This window comes from Vombatus ursinus, unplaced genomic scaffold (assembly GCF_900497805.2).
Source record: "Vombatus ursinus unplaced genomic scaffold, bare-nosed wombat genome assembly UNPS02014784.1, whole genome shotgun sequence".
Classification (NCBI taxonomy): Eukaryota; Metazoa; Chordata; class Mammalia; order Diprotodontia; family Vombatidae; genus Vombatus; species Vombatus ursinus.
Window position 1 is genome coordinate 14,555,372 of NW_020954562.1, and position 11,426 is coordinate 14,566,797.

Here is an 11,426-nt window from a genome sequence, read left to right on the forward strand (position 1 = left end):
ATTGCCACTTGTGTAATTATTGTATGCATAAGACACTCTTTTCCCTTCAAGACATGGTCTTTAAATATCACCTCTACCTCTAACTGCCAAACATACAAGTACCATTTATTATTATTTTCATTATCGTAGTGATTGAGGTTTTCTAAAACCATCAGTAAGAACCAAGGAATACTTAGTTTACTTTCTCTGGGAAGCTCCTTAAGCATCTATCATACTTACCCTTGGGGATCAGCACAAGCTCCTTCCTTATACCACTGAGAGGACTATGTAGCCTTAACAAGGCTATATAAAGACTATATAAACTTTTTTTTAATGTATTTTATTATCAAAGATCAGCCTTGTCTCTCTCCCACTTCTCTCCCACCTCCCACCTTGAGAAAGCAAGATGAACAAAAATCCCTGATACAAGCATATTAGCCAAGCACAACAAAAATTCTCATCGGTTATGTCTAAAAAAAAAAAAGTCTTAGTCTAGGCTTTGAGTCCATCACCTGTCTGTCAGGAGGTGAGCAGCATGTTTAATCCCCAGGAATTATGGCTAGTCATTGTGTTGATCAGAGTTCCCAAGTTTTCTTTTTTTTTCTTTTTTAATGTTTAACTTATAGAATAAAACAAGCATTTCCATAACGTATCACAATTTTAAAAAAAGACAATTGCACATGAAACTGCAAATCTACTATGCACAACTTGCTATTCATTTCAAATACACCAAAAATTATCATGTAAATATTTTTCTTTTTTTTTCTTCCCTCCCCCTTCCTCACCCTAGAGATGGCTACCATTAGACACAAATAGGTATATGTGTGTAAAATTACTCTATACATACTTCTGTTTATCAGTTCTTTCTCTGGATGCAGATACCATCTTCTTATGTCCTTTTAGTTAATTTGGGTATTTATAATAGAAAAAATAATGAAGTCACTCAAAGTCTTTCTTAAAATAATATTGCTGTTACTATATACAACGTTCTCTTGGTTCTGTTCATTTCACTCTTCCTTATTTTGTGCAAGTCTTTCCATGTTTTCCTAAAATCATTGAGCTCATCATTTCTCATAGCACTGTAGTATTCTGTCATAATTATACACCACAACTTGTTCAGCCACTCCCCAACTGATGGGTATCCCTGCAATTTCCAGTTCTTTGCCACTATGAAGAGAACTGCTATCAACATTTTAAAACATACAGGTTCTTTTCCTTTTTCCCTAATCATCTTTGGAAATGGAACTACTAGTGGTATTGCTGGTTCAAAGGGTATAGGTAGTTTAATAACTCTTTGGGCCTAATTCCAGATTGCTGTCCAAAATGGTTAGACCATTTCACAAATCTACCAGCAATGAATTAGCGTCCCAATTTTTCTATATCTCCTCCAGCATTTGTCACTTTCTTCTATCATTTTAGCTAGTCTGGTAGGTGTAAAATGATATCTCAAGGTTGTTTTAATCTTCATTTCTCTAATCAATGATGATTTAGAACATTTTTATATGACTATAAATTGTTTCGACTTATTCATTGGAAAACTGCCTGTTCATATCCTTTGACCATTTATCAATTTAAAAAGTTTTCTTTTTTAAAAAGTATATATTTTGTTTCAATCAGCCAAGAACTGTCTTCTCCCTTTCCCATCCCCCCACCCCCATTCCCATAATGAGAACACAGGAAAAACAAAACCTATGATAATATTTGCTAGACATATGGATTCATAGACATTTTACACAACTCATTGGCCCCCAAGGCCTGATCTAAGGCAAAGTGTGATTGCTGTCCCCCATTGTCTGAGCTCTGTGAGTTCTTAACCTGGGTTTGGATCTGAGCAATAGTAGCCAGCTGCTGGACTCTACCCCTTAACTCAGAGAAGCAGAATTGTAGGTTCCTTTTCAGTCAAGTTCTGCAGGCTGATTAAACATTGGAAATGTGACCCCTTTGTGCTTGAGGTCTGAGTGCCGAACACTGTTGTCTCTGCTGCCTCAGCTGCTGCTGCTGCTGGCTTCTGAATTTCCTCCTTTCTCTGTACATAGCCCAAGGCCTCCCTACCCTGAAGGGGTTCTGCCACCCATGACTGGCTAGTGAGTCACAAAGCTGCCAGGTGGCACCTGGTTCTGTTGCAGTGCTCCAGCTTGGGTCAGGGGTTGCCCCAGTGTGGGTCTGGGGTTGTCCCAGTGAGGATCTGAGACCTTCTCTTGCCCTGACGCATAGCCTCTCCCTGGGCACTGGAGTACTCCAGGTCTGAACCCAATATCCAGCATACAAAGACCTCCCCATGCAAGGCTGGCCTGGACAAAGGACTCATTGGGACTTCTGGATTTCACCATCAGGATTTGGTCCAGTGCATTTTCTAGATCTGTTAGAAGGAGTTTGCAGAGAGGAACATTGGTCCTGTATTGATTCCTATCACTTCTCCATCTTGGCTCTGCCTCTCAGGACAATAAAACCTTCACCATATCCACAGTATGCCAGGGTCCAGCCCAGGCCATCCAAAGTTCCATTTATTCTATATCACCCTTCCCCTCCTTTAGCAATGAATTTTATGATGAGGTCATTGGAAACTATGCTGCCAACCACAAGAAATATTCTGGGACAAGTCTAACTAAAGGTAGTCCAGTGATTCAGGCTCATGACCAGAATGCAATGAGACTCTAATGGACCAGAAAATAAAATAGAAATGACTTTGCTGAAAACAAAGTATAAAAGGCTACAATTCCTAAATTTAAAAAGAGAAAGAGACAATTCAGACAAAATGGCTACCTATCCCTCCTCCACCTTTGCTTTCACTATGACAAAGTGGCGGCACAAGGTTGAAAAAGTATTCCTGCAGAGTAGTAAGAATTGTGCAAACCTACTGACATCAATTTCCCATAATTTCAGCCTTTTGTACCTTAAGGTTCCTTGGGTTCCTAATTTATTAGCATAATCTTGAGAATGACCTTCCTAATTCATTAAAAGGAAATTAACCCAGGCTGCATAAAAAAAAAAAAAAAAGGTACTGATCCTCCCATATCCCAGAACAAAACACCTAGATATAGCCTTAGTTAGGGGCTGTGATATAAATGATAGTCTAACAAAAGAAACTGAGAAGGGGTGATCAGATGAGTGGGAGGAGAGACACAAGAGAAAAGCAACAACAACCAAAAGTCTAAACAACCTCTGGAGAGAGAAAATATCTAGGACCAGAGAGTGGGAATAGAATACTCTTTTGTTTTTTGTTTTGTTTGTACCTCATTTAGAAGAGGGCCAATGACATCATGGATGATGTCTTGACTTGCCCATGAATTGGATTTAAGTGAGTTATAGTTGCACAAAGTCATCTGCCTCCCTCTCTTTTCCAGACTCATAGCAGTCCAGTAGCAAGACAGAAGTCAGGATGATTGGTGATGAACCTGGATGCAATGGATGACTTTGGAGTCTTTGGTGTCTGACCAAGCTCTAAGTGCTCCACAGCACCTCCTTCAGCCGCTTTCATGCTCCTTGGGATAAATTGTTCTTATCTGCCCATTCCACAGGGAAGGGGGGTAGGAGAAATCTTCATAGAGACAAAGAAGGAGGAGGAATAAGAAAAAAGCCATTAGCTTTGGCAATTAAGAAATCACCCATATCTTTGAAGAAATCAGTTTCTATTGAATTAGGGACTTAAGAAAAAGGGAGAGGGTGATGGTGGGGAGAAGATAATGGTAACTCCCAAGGAATTAGGATAGTTTAGAAGAGGAGTAGGTTTGGGAAGACAGTATAATTGAAACTCAGAATTATTTGATCATCTTATATTATAGTTTTCCCAAGAAAAAATGAAATGTGCTGATGGTGGGGGCCGATTACTCACCTCTCCCTGACCCAGAACATGGAGCCTGCTGCTAAGGTGATCTATGAAGAGGATGTAAGAATGCTGGGAGTGAAGTGGTTAAGGTGGAAACTTGCTTATGTAGCTGCTGCTGGTGCCTGGTTTGAGTTTAAGTTATATCCTTCCTGCCCTGAGGGGCCATACCTGGTATAGCCATGGACAGCCAGCTCTGGGTTGGGGGTAGAATAAAAGTGTTGAAGAAACAGTGTAACTGTTTGAGAAAAGTGCACTAACTATGGTGGGAAAGAGTGGGATATAACCTATCTCCCCAACCTCCGATTGGTAGATCACTCACCCATTGAGATCATTCTAAGGGCCCCACCTTGGAGATAACAGCTATTGATGAAATGTCAGGTCCTGTTTGTAATTGGTGAACACTCCCTTTACCTATGCAAATAAGACGAATAATAAAAATGATGAGCAAATAGAACACTGTATGTGAGGAATAGCAAGAATTGCCTGACCTCAAGAGTGCATAGAGTGGAATACTTTATAATAAGACTGGAAAAATAGGATGGAACTAGGTTGTGAAAGATTTTAATTGTCCAACAGAAGAGTCTGTATTTGATCCTAGAGGTATTACCTAGAGGTAATAGCAAGCTATTGGAATTTATTGAACAGGATCAGATCTGGGCTTTTGGAATAAAATCTTGTTTCTCATGTGAAAAATGGATTAGAGAAGGGAGTGACATAAATTATGGCACAGGTCTTCTGACCTAAAGATGGAAAATATTACATGTGGAAATTACCAGAGTATCTGTCCATCACACTTAGTACCAGCTTTTCATGGCCCTTTAACTTCATTCCATACATCCTTTCTAGGATAGTCTTCCTAAAACATGACTTTCATCAGGTCAGCTCCTTGATCAAGGCACCCAGTGACATCTCATTGTAGAAAAGCAGCATGGTTTAGTGGTTAGAATGCTGGATTTGGGGTTAAGGAGATCTGGGTTCAAATACCACCTTGGATGCTTTCCATGCTGTGTGACTATGAACAAATCACTTAGTTTCTCTGAGCTTCAATTTCCTTGTGGTCTTTATACATTGAGAGAAACCTTATCCCAATACCTACTCTTATCCAGGTCCCTCATCAAGCCTGAATTTCCCCCTCAGGATTCTAAGGTTACCCCTAAAAGATTGGGGGTGATTTTCTAATGCCATTGACTCAATTCCCCTTTCTGGTTTATGTTCCCCAGTGTTAACTGCCAGTGATTAGTGCCTCAGTTTCATTTATCCAATTAATGTCAATCAACCTTTACAAAGCAAAATTTGCTAAAAAGATACAGAAAGAACAATCATCCCAAGAACTGCATCAAATGAGATAACGTATGTAAAGGTACTTTGCAAACCTCAAACAGAAAGCCTTTCCCTCAGCACTTAGGGGCACTCTCCCCTATACCATCACAATCTCTAGAGAAAATGGGCTTAAAATTAAAGCAGTTTCTACATAGCATTCTCTCTATCATGTTCACTTCCAAATTTAGCATAGCTAATGAATGAATCTCTGTAGCTCCCCCTTGACTGACTCAAGATGTGCTGAATCAAACAGGGTGCTCATGACTTTCTTTTCTGTCTCAGCTTTTGGCAAACCCTTGCATGGAATCCAGATCCCAGAATTCTAGCACTCTCCATTTTGACCTTTAGAAGCTCACAAGGTTATAGCTGACTCCAATACTCCTTTAATCAGTCACATTCATTAAGTGCCTTCTATGTGCCCTAAAGGAACAGCTACGTGGCACAGTGGACAGAATACTGGGCTTGGAATCAGGAAGACTCATCTTCATGAATTCAAATCTGGCCTCAGATACTTACTAGCTGTGGAACCCTGGGCAAGTCACTTCACCCTGTTTGCTTCAGTTTCCTCATCTGTAAAATGAACTGGAGAAGGAAATGGCAAACCACTTCAGTGTCTTTTCCAAGAAAACCCCAAATGGGGTCATGAAGAGTCCCTCATGACTGAACAACAACAACAACAATGAAGTATTACCTAAAAGCAGGATAGAAAAAATACCCAACAGGCCAAGCAGAGAGGTCTGTATTCAGAGACCACATCTCTTACCTCTGAAGGTAAGAGCCTGAGGTCTCTTCCTGTCAGCAAACTTATAGCATGATGTTTAACCAGAAATAAAGAAAAGCCAGAGTCTCTCTCTGGCCTTTTGCATTCGCCCTGGCTTTGGCTTAGCAGCCAATCAGCCTATCTCTTTGCCACATGGTTAGGAGACTTTCAGAACCACTTCCAGAATCTCTGCACATGCTCCAAATCCAGAAGCAGGATTCTTCCATTATGTGTCAGAAGCAGGTTCCCTTGCCTCTTCCATGTGGGGATTGCCTGGCATACAACATATGTTCACCAGTCCCCTCATTCCCCTCACATCCTCCTCTATAAAAATAGGATAATTAAGCAAGTTTCTTAACTTCTCTGAACCATAGTTTTCTCATCTGTAAAACTATTATATAAGAACTGCTCTAGAATCAACCTTCAGCACTATGTGCCATAAATCAAATATATGTAAATATTTAAAACCTTAAAACAGTATTGAAACCTTAGCTGTCATTACTATTATTTCCTATGGCAAGGATTGTCAGTCCTTTAGGAGTAGGGTGCCATCTTATTGACTCCTCCCATAGGATCATAGGATTTAGAGAGCTGTATCCACAACAAAGGTTTCATCTTAGCTTGCTAGTGCCTAAATGATAGGATCAAACCCACTTCTAGTATTCATTCAAAGCCCTATATAATCTGACCCTAAATTCTCCAACTTTACCTTCCATTAATAAATCAACACATACTCTATGCTCTCTACTAGAACATAGTAGCTCGAAGTAGTTTCCTGCGATCCCAAAGATACCTGGTGGATTGTGAGGGAACCATATAGCTGCCCTTTAGAAAACCAGATAGAAGACCTAAAAGAAATAGAGTGTTCTCTACTTCAATTTCCAGTTCCTTTTTAGGGGGCAGTTGCCATGGCAATTTATTCTTTAAGGAGATTATCTATGTATTATCTTTAAGAAAATGTTCAAATTCTCTTAGCCAGTTGGAGTATAAGAGCAGTAATAACAGGTAGGGATATCTACGTGGGGTATTTATGTCATGGGGTTCATCCCAGTGTGGCTGGAATAATATTTATGGCAGAACAGAATTTTCATGCCCTAGTGACTTGTGAAAACTGGTTTCAAGGCTACCTAGCTGGTCATGGCAAATTGGAAGACAAGGCCAAAAATGCCCTCCAATTGACATAACCACCTACAGCAAAGAAAAAAGAATGAACTGTTTCCTGGGTAACACATAGTCAAAGAAGTTAGCACCACAATAGGTCTCAGACCTTTTCTTTGGTCATTAAAATGTTTTATTCATTTTTTTCATGACTATCCCTTTCCAATAACCCCTTCCTGACTTAGCACTCTCCCTTGTAACAAAAAAGAAATGGTTAAACAAATCAAACCCAACATATCAACCACTTTGGACAACATGTGAAGCATCTGGAATTCACTGCTTCCCAAGGGAGAGAAGGAAAGTAAGTTCCATCATCAGTCTTCTGGAATCAAAATTTATCATTGTATTTGTAACAAATTCATTAGAACCTAGTTTTTTTAATTAGAAAGTGAAAAAAAAAACCTCATTCACTCATTTTAATTCTCTTAATAGCAAAAAGTAATGTTTCCAGATATTATGTTTAGCAAAGCAAAGCCTTTAGAAATGTATGGGAAAAAGCTACTTGTTCCTTACCTGATTTGTGTTTATCCATTGGGAACCTTTTTTTTTTTTTAAACTTTTCTTCCTCCTGAGGAGAACACTTAGACTTCAAGCTCCTAAGCCAGACCTGCACAACTTGGCAGTAGGTAGGGGCCAAAATTAAAATAGGCCCAACTTTTTGGGGCCCCAGATAGGTTTTTAGTGGCTCACTTTCCAAGTAAACTGTTTTGCAAATAAACCACATTTTTTAAAAGGAAAAACTCAATAAATATCAATTAATTACACTTATTACTTAAGATTTTTATTTATCATGAAATCACATTAATATTAAAAAATACTTTGCTAAGTGGTACAAGTCTTAATACGTTTTTCGGATTTTCTTGTTGTTTACATTTAGTGAATGGGATGTATTACACTGTCAGCAATCAGTTTATCGTACTCCAGAATCGTGTTTGAAATCAATTTCTTTAGAAATCTGAAAACTTTACTAGCTGTGTGACCCTGGGCAAGTCACTTAACCCCAATTGCCTTAAAAAAAAAAGAAATCTGAAAACTAATCTTAGGAGCCAAGTAATTTTCTGAGTTTACTTTCTTGAAAAATTGTTGTTTCCCACTTTGATTTTTCAACAATTTGGATGCTTTAATTTGTTTTTCGTTGGTGTCCAATTTGCTTAAGTCAGGGTGTCTTGATTCGAAATGGTGACAAAGATTGTATTTCTTTGGAGCAGCTATTACTTCTCGGCAAACAAGGCACAATATTTTGTCTCTCATGTAAGTAAACAAGTATCTATCTGTCCACTGTGGATTAAACACTGTATTTTCTGATTCGATCTGCCATTTTTTTATCACCCATTTTACAAAATCACCCCAAAAACTTTAATGTTAAAACCAAAAAATCCCCACAGCAACTGCTGACATACAGAGAAATACTGAACTGAGCATCTGACCTTGGAGAGAGCACCAGGCACTCATGTAATTTAGGGGCAACAAAGAAGGCCTCATGTTGTAGCCTCTCATTGCATAGCAGGTATCAACTGCTTTGGCACTTGGCTGCACTCACTTTGTCCCTGTTCAATGCCAGTAACAACTGAAAACACAGCAAAAAGATAGGACTCTCATTCTTCTCAGATTAGAGACAGACTGATGATAGTTGGTTACTGTGGGTCATGTGACAAACCCACCCACCAAGTTACATGATGGGCACAATAGTGACCAGTGGAAGACAGGGTAAGTGGGGCACAGACAAAGCACTCATTACATTTTTACTTTCTTTTACATCCTCTATGTTTTTCATGGGCTGCTCAAAATCTTTTGGTGGACCACAAGTGGCCTGTGGTCGATATGTTGTGCAGGCCTGCCCTAAGCATTTCTATAATTAGTAATTCTCTAAGCACCAACTTTCCCTAGTAGCTGAGGTGGGGGTGAAGAGCCAACAATGTGAGAATTGGGAAATTTACTTCCCCTCTTGAGAAGTCAGGCAGGCGACTCCAGAACAATGAACTCAGGGCAGACCCTGAATGTAGGTAAACGCCAAGGATTAGCACTGTGATGCTAGCCAAATATTGCCTAGCTACTATGCTAGAGGTATGGTATAATAAAGATTAAGTGAAAGAATGAATTATAAAAAGCGTTTATTAAGAGTTTACTATGTGCAAGTGCAAAGTATTGTACTAAGTGCTGGAGATACAAATAGAAAAGCCAACTCACCTCTTTCTGCAGAATGAAAAATATTTTTGGACAATGCAAAGGTGAGAATTTGTTTTGCTTGACTATGCATATTCATTATAAAATGTTGTCACTCTCTTTTTAAATTGGGGGCAAGGGATAAAGGGACAGAAAACCAAATGTTTGTTAATTGAAAATATAAAAAGTAAAATTAATGATAAGTAGAAAAGCAAGATAGTTCTTGATCTCAGGGAGCTCAGATTCTAATGGGAAAGACAATACATATAGTTTTCAACTGCTGAAGTCAGATGGAAAGGTCCCATGATTTGTAGAATGCAAGGACAAAACAAATGGTAAAGAATCTTCTTTAATGTGGGTTTTACTGATTAAATCATATCCAAATCTGAAGTGGAATCATGTGGAAGTGTCAATGTCCTTGGTGATGAGAACTTTCTTTTCTGGGTCTTCAGTAGCTGTGATTGCTAGAAGGAAGGGCTACTTAGCACCTGCACAAACAATTTCCAGGTCAGATCTTCACAAGGGTTGCTTCCCAGGATGATGGTTATGAGAGCTTGACTATAATCAAGACTCGTGGTTTGGAGGGTGCTGCCACTGTCAGGGCTCCAGCTTGGTTGGTCCCAGGGTGCGTGGAAAGGTGGGCCCTTTCTCCACAGGGAATACTCCTTTCAATGATGGCTCTAGAGTCTATGGTAGAAGCAGCACTGATGGACTGAGAGGACACTTGTCCCCAAGCCTCTTGCATTTAAGGCCTTGGACTATCTCCATCCAAGTCTGAGAGGAGAGGGGTGGTCAAAGAGATGGCAGTGGTTTGACTTGTCTGGAAGACACATGCTGCCTCCTGTCTCTTCTTCAGGGTTCCTTGCTGTTTCAGCTTGCTTATGGTCATATGGCTAGGAAGTATAAGAGAACAAGACTTGAACCCAGATCTTCCTGACTCAAAGTCCAGGATTCCATCCACTGTATTATACTACAATGTCCCTTGAAGTAAGAATAAAAAAAATTAAAATTAAAGGAAGTTGAAGGCAGAAAGGAAGTATAATATGAATGTCTGAATCTTGCTGTTAAGAAAGATTTCCTTATCTTTTTCCTTCTTTAAAGTTCAGTTCTCTCAAAACTCCATGCCTACTTCATTTTCAGAGATTTTACTTTGTTGGCAAATTTTCAGTATCATTCTCCGAACACATGGGCAAGGTTCCCATGTTCAGCGCAGGTCCCAGTAGATCTCTTTTGGTTGCCGTTAGCCATTGAGGACTTTGACAATGCTCTTTTCTCTGCTCATAGTTCTAACTAGTCAGCTCACTGCTGTAGGTAGAGATGCACTATTTATGCCTCATTTTAACTGTAGGTCTTGACCAAGAGCTAATTAAATAATTGATGGCATTCATCGACTTCTGGGAAGCTTCTTCCTTCCTGTTTCCATTCTCTCCCTGCCAAGCACTCCATCAGAGAAGATGGTGCACTATTTCTTCTAGGGGAGGGGTTTCTTTCCAAGAGGAACCTTTCTTTCCAAGCTGAACAGCCCAGTGAGACTTTGAGTTGCACCTGAAAGAATGTAGACAGATAGGAAAGCATTCAAATTTGGGGCAGTCAGAGCCAGGGTGCCTACCTAAGGAAACACCTTATGGGGATTAGAAAGGCAGCTTAGAATATGACTATGATGGAGTACTATTGTGCTATAAGAAATTACAAGGGGGTGTGATTTCAGAAAAAATCTGTCAAGACCTATTTGAACTGATGCAAAGTGAAGTGAAAAGAACCGGGAGATCATTGTGCACAGTAACAGCAATGTTGTAATAACGATCAAATGTGAAAGACTTGGCTACTCTGATTAATACAATGTTCCAAGACAATTCCAAAGGACTCATGACGAAAAAATGCTATCCACCTCCAGAGAGAGAACTGATGAACTCTGAGCACAAATTGAAGTATAATTTTCTTGCTTTATTTTTTTTCTTTTTTAAAAAAATATAGCTAATATGGAAATATTTTGCATGATTTCACATGTATAATTGATACCATTTTGCTTGCCTTTTCAGTGGGAGGGGGAGGTGTGGGAGGGAGGGAAGGAGGGGGAGAATTTGGAACTCAAAATTTAAAATGAAAAGAATGTTAAAAGTAAATAAATTTTTTGAAATTAAAAGAAAGAAAGAAAGGCAGCCTAGCGGAGTGACTATAGCAGGTGACTTGAAATCAAGAAGATCTGGGTTCAAATTCTAC